Source organism: Silurus aristotelis (genome assembly GCF_946808225.1).
Source record: "Silurus aristotelis genome assembly, chromosome: 18".
Taxonomy (NCBI): Eukaryota; Metazoa; Chordata; class Actinopteri; order Siluriformes; family Siluridae; genus Silurus; species Silurus aristotelis.
Window position 1 is genome coordinate 23,043,222 of NC_139591.1, and position 21,708 is coordinate 23,064,929.

The window sequence follows — 21,708 nt, forward strand, 5'->3', positions numbered from 1 at the left end:
GACTGTCTGTTAATTGTTAAAGTTTTAACACCCTGACATCAGAACAATGACACACACACACACACACACACACACACACACACACACACACACACACACACACACACACACCTGGTACAGTTTTATATCTGCACAAAACACTCCAACTTTAAAGCTCAATGTCTGTATGTATATTTTGCATATATATATATATATTAATAACAATACAGTAATAGTTGTTTTTTTAATCTTCTATTTAAAATCTGAGTTTTAGAATAAAAGAAAGTTTATGATGTAGCATTTATTTGTTTAAAAAAACAGCAGTGTTATCGATGTTCAACACTTAATGATATAGTGATATATATTGATTATATATAGAATATAATGTATTGAATATAATGATATATATTGATTGATATAAAGCACACAGTCTAAAACCTTTAGTGATAAATTAGACATTGTATTAAGTTACATATGATAAAGTGCACCATGGGGCAGGTAGGAGAAAAGAGTAATCTTTGTGCACAATGGTCCTTAGTCCTTTAACAGCAGTAAAGGATTGGGAAAATATTGGAGAAATAGGCAGGGGGTGATGGCAGCTACAACTTTGGGAAAAAAAAAAAAAAAAATGTATATATATATGAAAATGTAAAAAAATGTATATATATATATATATATATATATATATATATATATATATATATATATATATATATATATATATATATATATATATATAGCCTCTTTTTCTATGCTTTGTTCGAGGTACAGATTTTAATTACCTTGTTTTTGATTTTGGTCAAAAGATATTACTTTTAAAAGAGAAGGTCAATGGCAACTACATTTGTTTGTTTCTAATGATGCCAAACTATCAGGACAGCCACCAGGGGGCGGAATCTGGCTGCCATATCTAGAGGTGTGCCGGAAGTGGGGTTTTCTACCTATTACATACAGTATGATTACTTTTATTCAGTGTTCAGTGAACAAATTTAATAAGTTAGTGATGAAATAAATAATTACTGCACTGTAAAGATCTCAACCTGCAGCTAATTATTTTCCTGTAAGAAGGATTTTATGATCTTTTACCAGAGAAATTGACTCTGGTATATAAACAGACTTATAAATAAAATTCCCTCGCAGCCTCTGATTTTTCTCTTTCTTAAAGTTAATGAGATAAAATTTGCAGCTTGTCATGTTATTGAGAAGCCACAAAATGCACTTCTGAAGAGGTCCAAAAACTTTAGTTTTTTTTAAAGTTAGAAAGCACAGGAGACTCCTTCCATAAATCTCCTCACAGAACACTGAGATGTTACTATAGAAACGATAACGTTTTTGAACGAGCACCTTGACACACTGAACACCTACGATGTGCTTCTGCACTACTGTCAAAGCTTCTGCTATAGAAAAGTCATCAACACCTTCTGATCAGATCAGGATCTTCCTGGAACCTCATAAATAATCCAGTGAACATTTTGACATCATTTACTGTCATGCAGAAAGCGACATCTGTCCATCGCAGCACGAGCCAAGCTTCAGAATCATTTCTGTGAAGAAACCAGCAGCTGACGTGGAGGTGAATGATGCATCCAACACAGCTGTCTGTAAACACCACACCAACATGTTTACGCTCTGAAAGAAAAATCTGTTCATCTGCGTTTCACTGAGGTCTGGAAACGGGAGGAGATCAGATCGAGGTCAATCACTCACAGTGGGTTATTTATCCAAATATTGTGGATCTGATGTGTATTTGGTATGTGGTGTGAAATTAAAGATCGTGTTTTGTGTATTTAAATGATTGTTAATGTAAATATAGGAAAAGACACAGTGTTTTTAATGCGGTAATAAACATCTATAAAATCTAAATACTATAAAATGTGAATAAATTGGAATGATGAAGTAGTTAAAACACTGTTCAGAGTTGTTGATCAAAAGATGGCACTATAGATTAGAAGGTGGAGCCAGGGGTCAGTAAAATTGCAAAGGTCATGATATTTAAAGGGAGGCGTGACCAGGCGATCGAAATGGGCGTGGTCAGTAGATTGAAAAGGGGTTTACAGTTTAGACATTTTTACAGAAGTTGAATCACATGCCAAACTTTTTATTGTCATTGTTTCAATGGGTAAATTATGATTGGTCAAGCAGGGATTAGAGGCGGAGTTTAGAATAGAAAGTCATTTTTCCCGTAAGCGTTTTTGTTGGCTTGGTTGCAGGGTTAAAGTAAAGCAGGGCTGAGATTTGAACTCTTAACCTGTCAATTATCATCCCATGTCTTTAACCACGAGTCCTATGATGCAAAAAAGTCTCCCACATCTGGGTCATTCTTAAAATGAAAAAAACTCCCTCACTACTGTATTTGTATTTATATCCGTGTCCATATCCGTAACGTTCTGACCTTTCGTAGAGTTTCTCAGCGGTCATTTGAGTGCAAACCTTCTACTTGATGATTGTGAAATGGCTGGAACTCGTGAAAGTCTCCAGTCATCAGAAGAGGTTACGACATCATGTTTTTTCCTTTAGAGAAAAGTCACATGACTTTAAAGACACGTTTAAACTTTTAATTAATTTTAATGTGCTGTTGTAATTATGATCCTCTGGAGAAAGATTCAGTTTATTGTGCTCGATAAAATTTGACTTTAGTTGATCATACAGCGAAAAGCATCCTCACGTGTTGTACATAAACATATACTTTTTTCAGCGTACGACAAAAAAGGTTGTGTTTTTGTCAGAGAAATCTCTCACTCATTGATCAGGGTCACGCTAGCCAATCACATGTGAGCTCATGTATACATAAGAGGATAAAGGTGTGTATTGAAGCATCGACTAAAAAAAAAAAATCACACGTTTGGTTGTCAGGTGTCTGGGAGGAAGCATACGTTAACCTTTTACCTCCCTGTCATGTGATTAAGACGTGGCTGGATGGTGGGTGAGGCAAGATATCACTCATCCAGGATTATTACTGCGCACACATCTGGAGCATTTAGATTGAAGTAATTTATAATAAGCTTCAGGAGTGAGAACGCTCCAGCAGTGAGAAGGGTTAACATGCTGAAGATCTGATATCTCATGATAAAGGACAGAGACTCGGCTAAGAATACAACAAATCCTCCTCCTCCTCCTCCTCCTCCTTCTTCTGAGATGTAATGGCTTCCTGGATGGTGTATTTCACCCATTTTATATAAATCAGTGTCATTTTTCTCCAGTTCCTCTCCTAATTGTTTCAATGTGCTGCAGATGGAAAGCGAGATGGAGCACTGGATGGATGAATTCGGATGAATGATGAATGCAGGCTTTATCTGCACAGGCGGGTGTGGGCAACTTCTGGGTTCTGGGTTTGTTATGTAACATGTTGGCCTTTAGGAAAAGTGGGAACGAGCCACATCCAGGCTCAGAGTGTTCATTCTTTCCATGTGTACTCCAGCATCCATGACTCCTGGTGGGAATGTCGGTGGGCGGAACTTCTGGAATCAATTCGAGTTTACGCAACAGACCGAGAAGAGAGAAGGAACTGAAAGAAGGAGTGAGATAATTTACAGTTTTATACACACACACACACACACACACACACACACACACACACACACACACACACACATACACACACACACACACACACACACACACACACACACACACACACTCATATATACACTCAGATATATACTTACATACACACTTCATAGACACATGCAAACAGTCCACACCCACTGAACACAATAAACACACTCATACACATATACACCACTCCATACACACTGAACACACTCTCACACACTCATACACATATACACCACTCCATACACACTGAACACACTCTCACACACTCATACACATATACACCACTCCATACACACTGAACACACTCTCACACACTCATACACATATACACCACTCCATACACACTGAACACACTCTCACACACTCATACACATATACACCACTCCATACACACTGAACACACTCTCACACACTCATATACATATATTCACCACTCCATACACACTGAACACACTCTCACACACTCATACACATATTCACCACTCCAAACACACTGAACACACTCTCACACACTCATACACATATACACCACTCCATACACACTGAACACACTCTCACACACTCATACACATATACACCACTCCATACACACTGAACACACTCTCACACACTCATACACATATACACCACTCCATACACACTGAACACACTCTCACACACTCATACACATATACACCACTCCATACACACTGAACACACTCTCACACACTCATACACATATACACCACTCCATACACACTGAACACACTCTCACACACTCATATACATATATTCACCACTCCATACACACTGAACACACTCTCACACACTCATACATATATTCACCACTCCATACACACTGAACACACTCTCACACACTCATACACATATTCACCACTCCATACACACTGAACACACTCTCACACACTCATACACATATTCACCACTCCAAACACACTGAACACACTCTCACACACTCATACACATATACACCACTCCATACACACTGAACACACTCTCACACACTCATACACATATACACCACTCCATACACACTGAACACACCCTCACACACTCATACACATATACACCACTCCATACACACTGAACACACCCTCACACACTCATACACATATACACCACTCCATACACACTGAACACACTCTCACACACTCATACACATATACACCACTCCATACACACTGAACACACTCTCACACACTCATACACATATACACCACTCCATACACACTGAACACACTCTCACACACTCATACACATATACACCACTCCATACACACTGAACACACTCTCACACACTCATGCACATATACACCACTCCATACACACTGAACACACTCTCACACACTCATACACATATACACCACTCCATACACACTGAACACACTCTCACACACTCATACACATATACACCACTCCATACACACTGAACACACTCTCACACACTCATACACATATACACCACTCCATACACACTGAACACACTCTCACACACTCATACACATATACACCACTCCATACACACTGAACACACTCTCACACACTCATACACATATACACCACTCCATACACACTGAACACACTCTCACACACTCATACACATATACACCACTCCATACACACTGAACACACTCTCACACACTCATACACATATACACCACTCCATACACACTGAACACACTCTCACACACTCATACACATATACACCACTCCATACACACTGAACACACTCTCACACACTCATACACATATACACCACTCCATACACACTGAACACACTCTCACACACTCATACACATATACACCACTCCATACACACTGAACACACTCTCACACACTCATACACATCTACACCACTCCATACACACTGAACACACTAAACACACTCATACACATATACACCACTCCATACACACTGAACACACTCTCACACACTCATACACATATACACCACTCCATACACACTGAACACACTCTCACACACTCATACACATATACACCACTCCATACACACTGAACACACTAAACACACTCATACACATATACACCACTCCATACACACTGAACACACTCTCACACACTCATACACATATACACCACTCCATACACACTGAACACACTCTCACACACTCATACACATATACACCACTCCATACACACTGAACACACTCTCACACACTCATACACATATACACACTGAACACACTCTCACACACTCATACACATATACACCACTCCATACACACTGAACACACTCTCACACACTCATACACATATACACCACTCCATACACACTGAACACACTCTCACACACTCATACACATATACACCACTCCATGCACACTGAACACACTCTCAAACACTCATACACATATACACCACTCCATACACACTGAACACACTCTCACACACTCATGCACATATACACCACTCCATACACACTGAACACACCCTCACACACTCATACACATATACACCACTCCATACACACTGAACACACTCTCACACACTCATACACATATACACCACTCCATACACACTGAACACACTCTCACACACTCATACACATATACACCACTCCATACACACTGAACACACTCTCACACACTCATACACATATACACCACTCCATACACACTGAACACACTCTCACACACTCATGCACATATACACCACTCCATACACACTGAACACACTCTCACACACTCATACACATATACACCACTCCATACACACTGAACACACTCTCACACACTCATACACATATACACCACTCCATACACACTGAACACACTCTCACACACTCATACACATATACACCACTCCATACACACTGAACACACTCTCACACACTCATACACATATACACCACTCCATACACACTGAACACACTCTCACACACTCATACACATATACACCACTCCATACACACTGAACACACTCTCACACACTCATGCACATATACACCACTCCATACACACTGAACACACTCTCACACACTCATACACATATACACCACTCCATACACACTGAACACACTCTCACACACTCATGCACATATACACCACTCCATACACACTGAACACACTCTCACACACTCATACACATATACACCACTCCATACACACTGAACACACTCTCACACACTCATACACATATACACCACTCCATACACACTGAACACACTCTCACACACTCATGCACATATACACCACTCCATACACACTGAACACACTCTCACACACTCATACACATATACACCACTCCATACACACTGAACACACTCTCACACACTCATGCACATATACACCACTCCATTCACACTGAACACACTCTCACACACTCATACACATATACACCACTCCATACACACTGAACACACTCTCACACACTCATACACATATACACCACTCCATACACACTGAACACACTCTCACACACTCATGCACATATACACCACTCCATACACACTGAACACACCCTCACACACTCATACACATATACACCACTCCATACACACTGAACACACTCTCACACACTCATACACATATACACCACTCCATACACACTGAACACACTTTTACACACTCATACACATATACACCACTCCATACACACTGAACACACTCTCACACACTCATACACATATACACCACTCCATACACACTGAACACACTCTCACACACTCATACACATATACACCACTCCATACACACTGAACACACTCTCACACACTCATACACATATACACCACTCCATACACACTGAACACACTCTCACACACTCATGCACATATACACCACTTCATACACACTGAACACACTCTTACACACTCATACACATATACACCACTCCATACACACTGAACACACTCTCACACACTCATACACATATACACCACTCCATACACACTGAACACACTCTCACACACTCATACACATATACACCACTCCATACACACTGAACACACTCTCACACACTCATACACATATACACCACTCCATACACACTGAACACACTCTCACACACTCATGCACATATACACCACTCCATACACACTGAACACACTCTCACACACTCATACACATATACACCACTCCATACACACTGAACACACTCTCACACACTCATGCACATATACACCACTCCATACACACTGAACACACTCTCACACACTCATACACATATACACCACTCCATACACACTGAACACACTCTCACACACTCATACACATATACACCACTCCATACACACTGAACACACTCTCACACACTCATACACATATACACCACTCCATACACACTGAACACACTCTCACACACTCATGCACATATACACCACTCCATACACACTGAACACACTCTCACACACTAATACACATATATACCACTCCATACACACTGAACACACCCTCACACACTCATACACATATACACCACTCCATACACACTGAACACACTCTCACACACTCATACACATATACACACTGAACACACTCTCACACACTCATGCACATATACACCACTCCATACACACTGAACACACTCTCACACACTCATACACATATACACCACTCCATACACACTGAACACACTCTCACACACTCATACACATATACACCACGCCATACACACTGAACACACCCTCACACACTCATACACATATACACCACTCCATACACACTGAACACACTCTCACACACTCATACACATATACACCACTCCATACACACTGAACACACTTTTACACACTCATACACATATACACTACTCCATACACACTGAACACACTCTCACACACTCATACACATATACACCACTCCATACACACTGAACACACTCTCACACACTCATACGCATATACACCACTCCATACACACTGAACACACTCTCACACACTCATACACATATACACCACTCCATACACACTGAACACACTCTCACACACTCATACACATATACACCACTCCATACACACTGAACACACTCTCACACACTCATGCACATATACACCACTTCATACACACTGAACACACTCTCACACACTCATACACATATACACCACTCCATACACACTGAACACACTCTCACACACTCATACACATATACACCACTCCATACACACTGAACACACTCTCACACACTCATACACATATACACCACTCCATACACACTGAACACACTCTCACACACTCATACACATATACACCACTCCATACACACTGAACACACTCTCACACACTCATGCACATATACACCACTCCATACACACTGAACACACTCTCACACACTCATGCACATATACACCACTCCATACACACTGAACACACTGAACACACTCATACACATATACACCACTCCATACACACTGAACACACTCTCACACACTCATACACATATACACCACTCCATACACACTGAACACACCCTCACACACTCATACACATATACACCACTCCATACACACTGAACACACCCTCACACACTCATACACATATACACCACTCTATACACACTGAACACACTCTCACACACTCATACACATGTACACCACTCCATACACACTGAACACACTCTCACACACTCATACACATATACACCACTCCATACACACTGAACACACTCTCACACACTCATACACATATACACCACTCCATACACACTGAACACACTCTCACACACTCATGCACATATACACCACTCCATACACACTGAACACACTCTCACACACTCATACACATATACACCACTCCATACACACTGAACACACCCTCACACACTCATACACATATACACCACTCCATACACACTGAACACACTCTCACACACTCATACACATATACACACTGAACACACTCTCACACACTCATGCACATATACACCACTCCATACACACTGAACACACTCTCACACACTCATACACATATACACCACTCCATACACACTGAACACACTCTCACACACTCATACACATATACACCACTCCATACACACTGAACACACCCTCACACACTCATACACATATACACCACTCCATACACACTGAACACACTTTTACACACTCATACACATATACACTACTCCATACACACTGAACACACTCTCACACACTCATACACATATACACCACTCCATACACACTGAACACACTCTCACACACTCATACACATATACACCACTCCATGCACACTGAACACACTCTCAAACACTCATACACATATACACCACTCCATACACACTGAACACACTCTCACACACTCATGCACATATACACCACTCCATACACACTGAACACACCCTCACACACTCATACACATATACACCACTCCATACACACTGAACACACTCTCACACACTCATACACATATACACCACTCCATACACACTGAACACACTCTCACACACTCATACACATATACACCACTCCATACACACTGAACACACTCTCACACACTCATGCACATATACACCACTCCATACACACTGAACACACTCTCACACACTCATACACATATACACCACTCCATACACACTGAACACACTCTCACACACTCATACACATATACACCACTCCATACACACTGAACACACTCTCACACACTCATACACATATACACCACTCTATACACACTGAACACACTCTCACACACTCATACACATATACACCACTCCATACACACTGAACACACTCTCACACACTCATACACATATACACCACTCCATACACACTGAACACACCCTCACACACTCATACACATATACACCACTCCATACACACTGAACACACTCTCACACACTCATACACATATACACCACTCCATACACACTGAACACACTTTTACACACTCATACACATATACACCACTCCATACACACTGAACACACTCTCACACACTCATACACATATACACCACTCCATACACACTGAACACACTCTCACACACTCATACACATATACACCACTCCATACACACTGAACACACTCTCACACACTCATACACATATACACCACTCCATACACACTGAACACACTCTCACACACTCATACACATATACACCACTCCATACACACTGAACACACTCTCACACACTCATACACATATACACCACTCCATACACACTGAACACACTCTCACACACTCATACAGATATACACCACTCCATACACACTGAACACACTCTCACACACTCATACACATATACACCACTCCATACACACTGAACACACTCTCACACACTCATACACATATACACCACTCCATACACACTGATCACACTCTCACACACTCATACACATATACACCACTCCATACACACTGAACACACTCTCACACACTCATACACATATACACCGTCATGCACAGACACTCCATACACACTAAACACATGAAAGTAGGATTAAATGAATAAAGGCATTTGTTAAATGATGATATAATAAGTAGAACAGTTATGTTGATCATATCTTTAGAAAAATATATATTAAATGTAAAACACAGTATATAACAATTTATATCATTTTACAAATTGGTATTGTATGAGGAAGTCAGGTGTGTCAGAGAAGTATGTGAGGGTGGTGCAGGACATGTATGAGGACAGTGTGACGGCAGTGAAGTGTGCAGTAGGTACGACAGACTGGTTCAGGGTGAAGGTTGGACTGCATCAAGGATCGGCCCTGAGCCCTTTCCTGTTTGCAGTGGTGATGGACAGGTTGACGGACGAGGTCAGACAGGAGTCACCCTGGACTATGATGTTTGCAGATGATATTGTGATTTGTGGTGAGAGTAGAGAGCAGGTTGAGAAGAGCCTGGAGAGGTGGAGATATGCGCTGGAGAGAAGGGGAATGAAAGTCAGTAGGAGTAAGACTGAGTACATGTGTGTGAATGAGAGGGAGGGCAGTGGAGTGATGCGGTTGCAGGGAGAAGAGGTGGAGAAGGTGGAGGAGTTCAGGTACCTGGGGTCAACAGTGCAAAGTAATGGAGAGTGTGTTAGGGAAGTAAAGAAAAGAGTGCAGGCAGGGTGGAGTGGGTGGAGAAGAGTGACAGGAGTGATTTGTGATAGAAGAGTATCTGCAAGAATGAAAGGGAAAGTTTATAGGACTGTGGTGAGACCTGCGATGTTGTATGGATTAGAGACAGTGGCATTGAGTAAAAAACAGGAGGTGGAGCTGGAGGTAGCAGAGCTGAAGATGTTGAGGTTTTCGTTGGGAGTGACGAGGATGGACAAGATTAGAAATGAGTTTATTAGAGGGACAGCACATGTAGGATGTTTTGGTGACAAGGTGAGGGAGGCGAGATTGAGATGGTTTGGACATGTGCAGAGAAGGGACATGAATTATATTGGTAGAAAAAGGCTGAAGATGGAGCCACCAGGTAGGAGGAAAAGAGGAAGGCCAAGGAGGAGGTTCATGGATGTGGTGAGGAAAGACAGGCAGGTAGTTGGTGTAAAAGAGGCAGATATAGAGGACAGGGTGGTATGGAGACGGATGATCCGCTGTGGCGACCCCTAATGGGAGCAGCCGAAAGAAGAAGAAGAAGAATCATTTTACAAATATTTTATTTACTTTTTTCCCAGTATTATTTGATAATAAACTATTGCATAATTATAAAATGATTGCCAACAGATCTAATGTTTAATTGGTTTGGTTTAATTTATTTGCTTGTGTTCTAAAAAGTAATATTTTTATGCCTATTTAAGTTATTTCAGCTGCTCATTTTTCTATGTACAGAATTTCATCGTTAATGTCACCCCCAGTGTCCCTGAAAAGCCTTTCCCCTGATCTGCATGGGCTACAGTATGATCTCAGCCATGCTGAGGACCAGTAAAGAAAACTAAAACTTGTTTTTTTTTCAGAAGCATGTGTGCTGGATGGAATTCCTTTGACACTCGATCTCCCTTCACATCAGAAAATGTGGTGGTGGGGAAATGCCAGCTGGTGTCTCTCTAACATCCCCGATGATTGCAGAGTAGGGTGTGTAAAGTGGCGAGATGAGAGAAAAGTTTAGCGTAGATCCTCATGAGGAACACAATTGTACAGAACGTCTTTGGATGCAGTGGCAAAAAACATTTTCCTTCACTTGAACTGGGAGACCCAAATCTGTTCCAGCACGACAGTGCCCCTGTGCACAAAGCCAGCTCCATGAAGATCTGCTTTACATGGGTTGGAGTGGAGGATCATGAGTGAAAATAGATATAGTTCTATAAGATGTTATGGAATGAGTCTCCAGTGTCAGCACTTCATAACTCAGCGGTGAAGCTGCAGGTTTTCCAACACTTTCCTATGTAACATAACAAGCAAATGTATTTAATCAACTAAACTACATGGAATAATTTAGAAAAATCTGTGTGTGTGTGTGTGTGTGTGTGTGTGTGTGTGTGTGTGTGTGTGTGTGTGTGTGTGTGTGTGTGTGTGTGTGTGTAACCAGATTCTAAATACCTGTAACTTTTTGTAAATATTGATATAAATATGGATCTATGCAAACTGTACAGAATGTTCTTTTATTATATAATAAATTAAATTTGGAATAAAGCCACGATGCAGGAACACAGGATGAGCTCAATAATCCCAGTTCTGAATCCTTATCTATAAGTGTGTGTGTGTGTCTGAAATCAGCATTGACGCTGCAGGTCTTCCTGAGATCACGGCCCAGACTCTGCTCCTGGCCTGAACACACAGCTTTCAGACAGGAAGGAAAGTGTGGAAGGGCGAGTCTGAAGCTCAGAGAGAAATAAGGAAGCTATGATAAGCAACACCTTTTCCCATAGTGCTCTTCTCAACATTGTGCATTTATTCATTTGTTCATCGAGAAGATTAGAGTTTCTGAAGTAAACAAAAATAAAATACAAGTGGAAATGTAGGAGTCCTGGGACCTGAACTGGCAACCTGCTGGTTCACAACAGAAAACTCTCTCCTCATAATGGAGATATGTGAAGATTAATGGACCACTGAACTCCATCCATCCACATGCAATATAGACAAAGGTTTATAGACACCTGGCCATAAGATTGTGTTTTTTTAACATCCCATTCCAAATCTAGTCCTTAATTGCTGTTATAGAAAACTCCACTCTTCTGGGAAGATGTTCTACCAGATTTCGGAGTGTGCTTGAGGAGATTATTTCAGCTACAACAGTGTTAGTTACGTCAGGTACTGATGTAGGTGAGATGAGGAGGCCTGGGGTGCAGTCAGTCTTCCCCTTCATCTCAGTAGGGTTGGAGCTCTACAGCATAAGATTTTCTACTTCAGTCCTTGTAAAGCATATCTTCATGGGTCTCCAAGGGTTTGAGTCTTCAAGTTCAAGTAGAAGAGAATATTTTATGCTACAGCATCCAAAGACGTCCTGCACAATTGTGTGCCTTCAACTGTGGCCATTTAGTGTAATTCTACAAATCTTTATAATACATTTTGCATTACGTTACAATTGGCAGCAAAAAACAAACAAACAAAAAAAAAATTTCCATATTTCGTATTTTCTATCCCTGATTTTTTCCAAACATCTAAATCCTAATCTGAGAAAATCTTAAAAACTTTAAGCACCAGACTTGAAATACAGCCTACACTGTGAAGATTAGTTCAGTACTGGCGTATTCCTTTAACCCAACTTCATGCCAGCTAAAATATTATCACACTCCAAACACAAGGCTCAATCTTCTACTCTCCATTAACCAAAGCAAAGCAAACATTAGCCTATGAGTTCACCCTCTGCCCTGCTGTTTCCCTTTTCTTCTCTGACCCGAGTGTTTAAAACAATAGCCCCAGCTGTGTTTACCACACCACCACCGATCTCCTGCTGGGCTGCCCTTCACAAACCGCTCTTAAAAATACAGTATGAGCAGCCGATCACCTGCAGATACATTCAGCACTCGCTGGGACACACCGTGCTTCCTGTTGACAGTAAATGCTAATCGTTTTTTTGAAGTATCAGTGTATTAGTGTATCACCAGAACAAAGCCGTAGATCAAATCTGTCCACATCAGCAGGCCGAGAGGAAGCCCAGTTTTCTCTGTGCAGAATTTGAGGTTGTCAGGTTCTGGCTCAGACATCGGCTCTGGAGGTGGTTTTGTTTTTCCAGAAAGTTGGCTGGCATTCTCTCTCTCTCTCTCTCTCTCTCTCTCTCTCTCTCTCTCTCTCTCTCTCTCTCTGCAGTAGGCTTTCTCGCAGCTCCTGAATCTGTGCCACAGAGGCCCACGTAAGGCTCAAAAACAGTACAATATGACAGAGGAACAATGCTAGAGCCTGAGAACGGTCATGTTATGTGACTTTGAGCATGTCAGAAACAAAATGTCGGTCTGATACTCAAAACAGTGACTGTAAACAAGCGCAATTCAACGTAAAGCATGAAAAAGAAACAGAAAATCTACTCCACAGAAATTTGATGTGTGAATAAAAAAACTGAAAATACTCAGTAAGTATTAAAGAGAATGATTATGATGAAGCGACTGGACGTAATGACGCTGAAATAAAATCTCGCTTCTGGTTGGTCAGAATGTGTCGATGAATTTTGCGTAACATCGCTGCTGCACATCACAGGTTTATATTTCATTTCAGCTCATTCACTGGGACAAAATGTGTGCAATCACTGCAGCATAGAAGGAGTTTCCAGTGTCAGTGCTCTGTAATGAAGCTGGAGCTCTAACGTGAAGTGTTCAGAAGGTCACGCTTTTCATTGTATATAGGGATACAAATAAACGTGTTTAATACAAGTTGCACGTGGATTCTACGGAGTATGAGAAATGACCTAAACAAATAAGCAAAGAAATAAACAAATAAATAAATGCATTTTAATGATTTGGACTGTTTCTGTATTTTTTTGTTTGTATGTTTCAGCATTTCTTTTATACTTTCTTTCTTTCTTTCTTTCTTTCTTTCTTTCTTTCTTTCTTTCTTTCTTTCTTTCTGTCTGCCTTTTTTCATTAAGGTATGGTTTCGGCTCTGCTGTTTACGGCTTCGGCCTGCAGCGGCTGATCTCTCGTATTTGGGATCGTTGCCATCATCACCCATATCTTATCTACAAGCTACTAATTTACGCTGTTGATGTTGAATCAGGTGATGTTGTCCTGAGTTACTGATAAAATTTTATATCCCTGTCGTACTCAGTTCATAGAAGGTTCGCATGGCTACACTGTGGGTAGGAATTGGTTACTTCTATCTGAATCACTCTGCTGACCAATGCTGTGTGAGGTTAGGACCGCCCACCCAATTAACATATACACAAAGAAATACAAAAAGAAATACATAATTAAAGAGAGAGATAGAAATATAGATATGTGAATGAATGAATAAATGAATGAATGAATGAATGAATGAATGAATGAATGAATGAATAAACCCACACAGTATCCATATTCTTTTAGCTAAAACTTTTAAATGCAGCCGCATCCTGAAGGCCGTGTGTTTACTGGTCTGATGCAGGTTTGCTTGGGATACACGCTTTGTTGATACACGCATATCAAAAGAGAGACACGGAGAGGGTAAGACAGATACATAAATCAAGAGACAGACAGAGGTAGACACAGAAAGAGAGACAGAGAGAGACACAGAGAGAGACACAGAAAGATATACGTAGAAACAGACAGGCAGAGACACTGACAGACAGACAGTAATTGAGAGTCAGAATGACAGACAGAGAGAGACAGACAAAATGAAAGAGACAGAATGACAGACAGAGAAAGAAAGAGAGAGACAGAGAAAGAGAAAGAGACAGACAGACAGACAGACAGACAGACAGACAGACAGACAGACAGACAGACAGACAGACAGACAGACAAAGTGATTGAGAGACAGACAAGACAAAATGAAAGAGACAAAATGACAGACAGAGAGAGACAGAGTAAGAGAGATGGACAGACAGACAGACAGACAGACAGACAGACAGACAGACAGACAGACAGACAGAAACATTGACAGACAGACAGACAGACAGACAGACAGACAGACAGACAGACAGACAGACAGAAAGTGACTGAGAGACAGACAAGACAAAATGAAAGAGACAGAATGACAGACAGAGAGAGAGAGAGAAAGAGAGATGGACAGACAGAAACATTGACAGACAGAAAGTGATTGAGAGATAGACAAGACAAAATGAAAGAGACAGAATGACAGACAGAGAGAGACAGAGAGAGACAGAGAAAGAGAGACAGACAGACAGACAGACAGACAGACAGACAGAGGGCGGGGTTGTGGGAATAAAAGGTCGTGTCTTGTGAAGGTTGTTTTCTCCTTTAGTTTCCCTCTTTTCCTAAAAAAAGCCTCCTCCCATTGTTTTTCTTCCCGGGCAGCTGGACGTACTGTTCCCTCACGCTCATGAGTCCTCGTGGAGTCTTTCCCTCCCTTTCCTTAGAGCACTCTCTCTCTCTCTCTCTCTCTCTCTCTCTCTCTCTCTCTCTCTCTCTCTCTCTCTATCTCTTTCTCTTACACACATATACACACATATACACACATATACACACATATACACACATATACACACATATACACACACACACACACATATACACACACACACACACACACACACACAAACACTTTTTAGACACACAATTTAGACATCTGTCTGCAAGCTTGGACATCTGAGCAAATGGACTGCGTTTACAGTAACTCGGTCTACCACAGAAATACGTAGGAAGGCATGAGGGCTGAGCGCAGCACAGAGGGAACGAAATACAAGTCAGGAACAATTTTTTTACTTTAACCAGCAACAGGTCTGTTTTTTTGTTTTATAATAAAAATTAAATAATTCATTTGATCGTAAAATTCGGTGTCATGCCCTGGAGGTGACATGATTTCAAATGTAAAAGTGCAGAAAAAAACTTCCCTCACGCTATTCAGACAAAAAACAACAAGGAAGCTACAATGCACATTCAAATGTAGCTGAAGGCAGATAAAAATGATACCTCGTCTGTCTTTCATTAATTACTGTTATGACAATAAGCACCAGAAACAACACCTCGGGACATGCAGGTCTGGAAAAACAGTAACTTCACCAGCACTAACTCCACCCTGTTGTTGATTAATTTCCTACAAGGCAGCACAGGGTGAAGCTCTGGAGGCTTATCGTGTTTGCTAGGGAAGGAGGTCCATCTTCCTGTTTGCGTGTTCAGCGTGTTCCAGCACCTGCAGCAGAAAACGAACATGCTCCTGTCAGCGCTCGGGGTTCACCCAAACCTTCAGCCAAACACCAGACAGCTCTAAATGAAGCCCTGCGGTGTTTATACTGAACCGCTGTAGCACGTCAAACCGGTTTAACCCTGAATTTCATGTAGGTTTAAAAAGTGTTCGTAGCTGAAGGGTAACGCAGATCAAATTACAAGTTGACATAACTATAGGCAAACATTCTCGTCATGTGACCAGACCTGCTTACATTCTCTGTCTAACAAAGCGAACATCTGTATAAGACAAATTCATTTCAGTTTTATTTGTAAGGAATGCTTAAGTATAGACACTGTCACAAAGCAGCTTCACAGGAATGAATAAGAAGAAGTGAATATATGTTTCAAATTCATTCATTAGGAATCCTGAGGTGATAGTGGTGAAGAGAAAACTTCCTGAGACAACATGATGAACAAACCTTTAGAGGAACCAGATTTCAAGGGGAAACTGATCTTATCTGGGGATAAGGGGCAGTGATTCGAGAACTGACATGCAATATTTTCTGTATTTTATATTTTAGTGTTTTTGTGCTCTCTTTGTGTACCTGGGTTACCTGTCTTAGCTGTTGATTGTTATATGTTACAACTGCACATAGGAGCTATTGAAGAAAAACTATTTTGTTCTGCTTTGCACCCTGTTCCCAGAGGTGCACAAACCTTTTTTCTAAAAAAGGGAAAATTTAGACTTGACTTAGGGCCGAAAGTAAATGTTGCATTGCACTAAACATCATATTAAATAAAATTTGCTATGGTTTCCCTTAGTTATGATTTTATAATAAAAAAATAAAAAAATACCAGGTGGTATCAAAAGGTTTCGACTAATGGTGTAACTGGTGCTGTTCTGGCCACGTGCGTTACCACGTCTGTGGTTTCATCATGGACAGCAAACATGAAATCTTCAAACGTGGAAATGGGTAAATCTGCCACAGAGACTATTGGAGGTGTTGTGAGTGACGTGCGCTTCAAGAAGTGAAGAACATCACTGGAAGAAGATGACAGATCAGGAAGACCGTCAACAAGACCTTCAACATTTTTAAATGAAAATGTTAAAACCTTTTAGAAACTCGCGTATGATGATAGTCGGAGAACAATCTACATGATCTCACTTACTCGCCAAATTTGGCTTCTCTTCCCAATGATGAAGATGCAGCTTAAATGTTCCCGTTTTGACACCAGTGTGAAGATCCGGAGCAAATCACAGAAGGTGCTTGACACGCTTCAAAAAGAAGACTTCCAGGACACATTCCAAAGGAACGCTGGGAACGCTGTATTGCTGTTCAAGGGGACTATTTTGAAGGTACAATAAGAAATTATCCAGTTTATTGTACAATGGAGTTTAATGCCTGGCAGTTATTCAGTGATCTCTAATGAGATACATGAAGCTGGGCCTTATTTTTTAACACTTTTCCAAATAGCATTTTTTTCCTCTTTTTTTCTTCTCATGTATGGCATAGAGGCCCAATCAAAGATCACCACAGGCCAGCTTTGGCCCACAGACCCTAGATTCTCTGGTACAGTGCATTATTTTTGTTGAAAAAATTGTGTTTTTGTAGACTCACAGAGACAAAGTGTCATGAGACGTTCATTTTCAGTGAGAGCCGGTGACTAGATGTGGGCGTGTCCAACACAAAGTTGAGAAAAGTTGAACTTTGTGCAAAAAAAATGGTTTAACAACTAATGACTGGAGTAAAGATGGAAGCGTGCACTGAAAGTGTGCAGTCTTCCCAGAATGCTAGTTGCACCACCCAAGGTTACTATGGCAACCAGTAGAAGGAACAATTATTTTCGACTTCAAAGTAAATCTGACATTGCAAATTGCTAATAAAAAACTTTAAAGGGCAACTTTTACATTTGCAGAAATCTTTATCACAGCCATGGGTAGACTTTAAATGTCCATGGTACATAGCCACAAAATGGATCATAAGTATGCAATTAATAAAATCCCTGAATAAACATTGGCTTGTTGGTGTGGTATAAATGGAATAAAAAACTTCAGAAAACTACTACATTCTTTTAATGTAAAAATCATCAACATCTTGGTGGTGACACTGAGTAGTTACATGAACCTGTTGTTGTTATTTGTTTTCCCGTAACAGCGTGATTTGGAGTCTTTCAGTCCTGCTTTGTGTTGTTGCTGATGTACAGTATGAGCTTAGTAGTGAGTATTATAATGACTCACAGGCCATAGACTTTTCCTCGGAACAACATTTTAAACGCACCTATTTTGAGCAAATGTCCAGATGACAGCTGCACAGCTGGAAATATTAATAAACACTACGTTGTTCGTGTTGATCTCGTGTTTTTGGCAGTGAGACGGGGGTCTGGTGTAGCCGCTTTCAGTGTTTTGGAGGGAGGAAGTAATCAGTTCTGTGCACAGAGGGGCTTTATGTATGAAGGTCAAAGGACTGAGGGGGAGTCGAGGGGGTGTGAGGGTAGAATCGTGGGCGAGTCGGTGGGAGTCTGAGTCACACACACTTACTGGAAAGCAGTGACTCAGTGTCACCCCCTTCTCCAGACTGCTCAATTGTTAGTGCCACAGATGGTGTAGCGCTCGCTGCTAATGAGCTACAGGTTTTGTTTGCACTGTCCCTAGGAATTTCCCGGTTGTGCATTTTTGGAATTTTTTCGATTTCTTGTTCTTCATGTAGGAACAATACATTCTATAGAGCTGAACAACAAGACCATAAACATAAACCGTGACATTTTTGGTATATTAAATCACTGAATAAAACGGAAAGATGTTTTTTTAACTCATTCTCAAAACCTATTCCGGAGAGGATTATATGAAAAGAAATTAAATTGGATAAAAAAAAAAAAGAAAAAATTTTCACAGTATAGAATAATTGTTAAATTTTCTGTTAGTTTATTAAATGTATATAATTATTAATCATTTGACAACATTATATGTAACTATAAATGTATATTTAAAAAGTGTGATCTCATTTTTTTTTAAGTGTTTCAGTAAGAAAGGAATAAACACTTTGTAATGTGCCGTTGTGTAACTGAGATAACTGATATCTTATGTAGCATTTTATTTATTTCTATACGAAACAAGTCACACGGACATGCATGAGATGAAATGAGCTGACATGTGAGGCTGGGCGTCAGTGGGAGGGATCCGCCTGGAGTTCATCCACGAGGACTGTTTTTGAGCTCAGGCTCAAACCGGAATCCTCTTATAGCATCATTCAGGTGCCTTCTGGCTGGTGTGGGCGAGCTGTGCATCGTTCAATAACAGCCTCTCAGGGGGAGATTTATTCTCGTGGAGGAGCTGAAGAGCTCGAAAATGCAGTCCACCCACTGACTGTGTCAGCATCGCCTTTCCAAAATGCTCGCTGGTGTTTACATGATTCAGGGGTTATGTAATGAAAACTCCCACTATTCCACAGACACACCTACTGATGGTGAAAAAAAAAAACCTGACGGGAAACGAGGGCATGTAAATGATGGTGCTGATGATGAGTTCGAGCTTCTTCTGTTGGGGGGGACGAAGTGGAACCTGGCAGAAATCCTGCTGGTTAATGCTGGTTCAGGCTAAACATGCTAAATGGCTTCCGTGTATCAAGATCTGATAGTTTGGGGAAGAACCATGTACAGTATGGCTGGAAAAAATCAGGTGTCCTGATACTTTTCTTTATTTAATGTATCTAAATTTTATAGCCATGATGTTGTTACATGTCTAAAATGTGTTTATTTATTTGTTCGTTTCATGTATGAAGGTTATGCATTGGACCATTGTGTATTATGATTTTAATCCAATCAGATACATACAAATAAACTCGAAATACTTGCTAGAAAAATTTCGAATGCATTTCTTATATAATGCGAAAGCAGCGGAATATTTTACATATTTTAACATTTACAACAACATGCATTTCCCCCTATCAGGTTTTATTCCTCTTTTATACTATTTGCATTCATTTAAAAACACTCTAAAAGCAAAAACACAACCCACTTCTAAAGAGGTGCTTTACGTTCTTTACAGACTTTACAAATTTACTCTCAGAGTCTCCGAATCCATTAAAA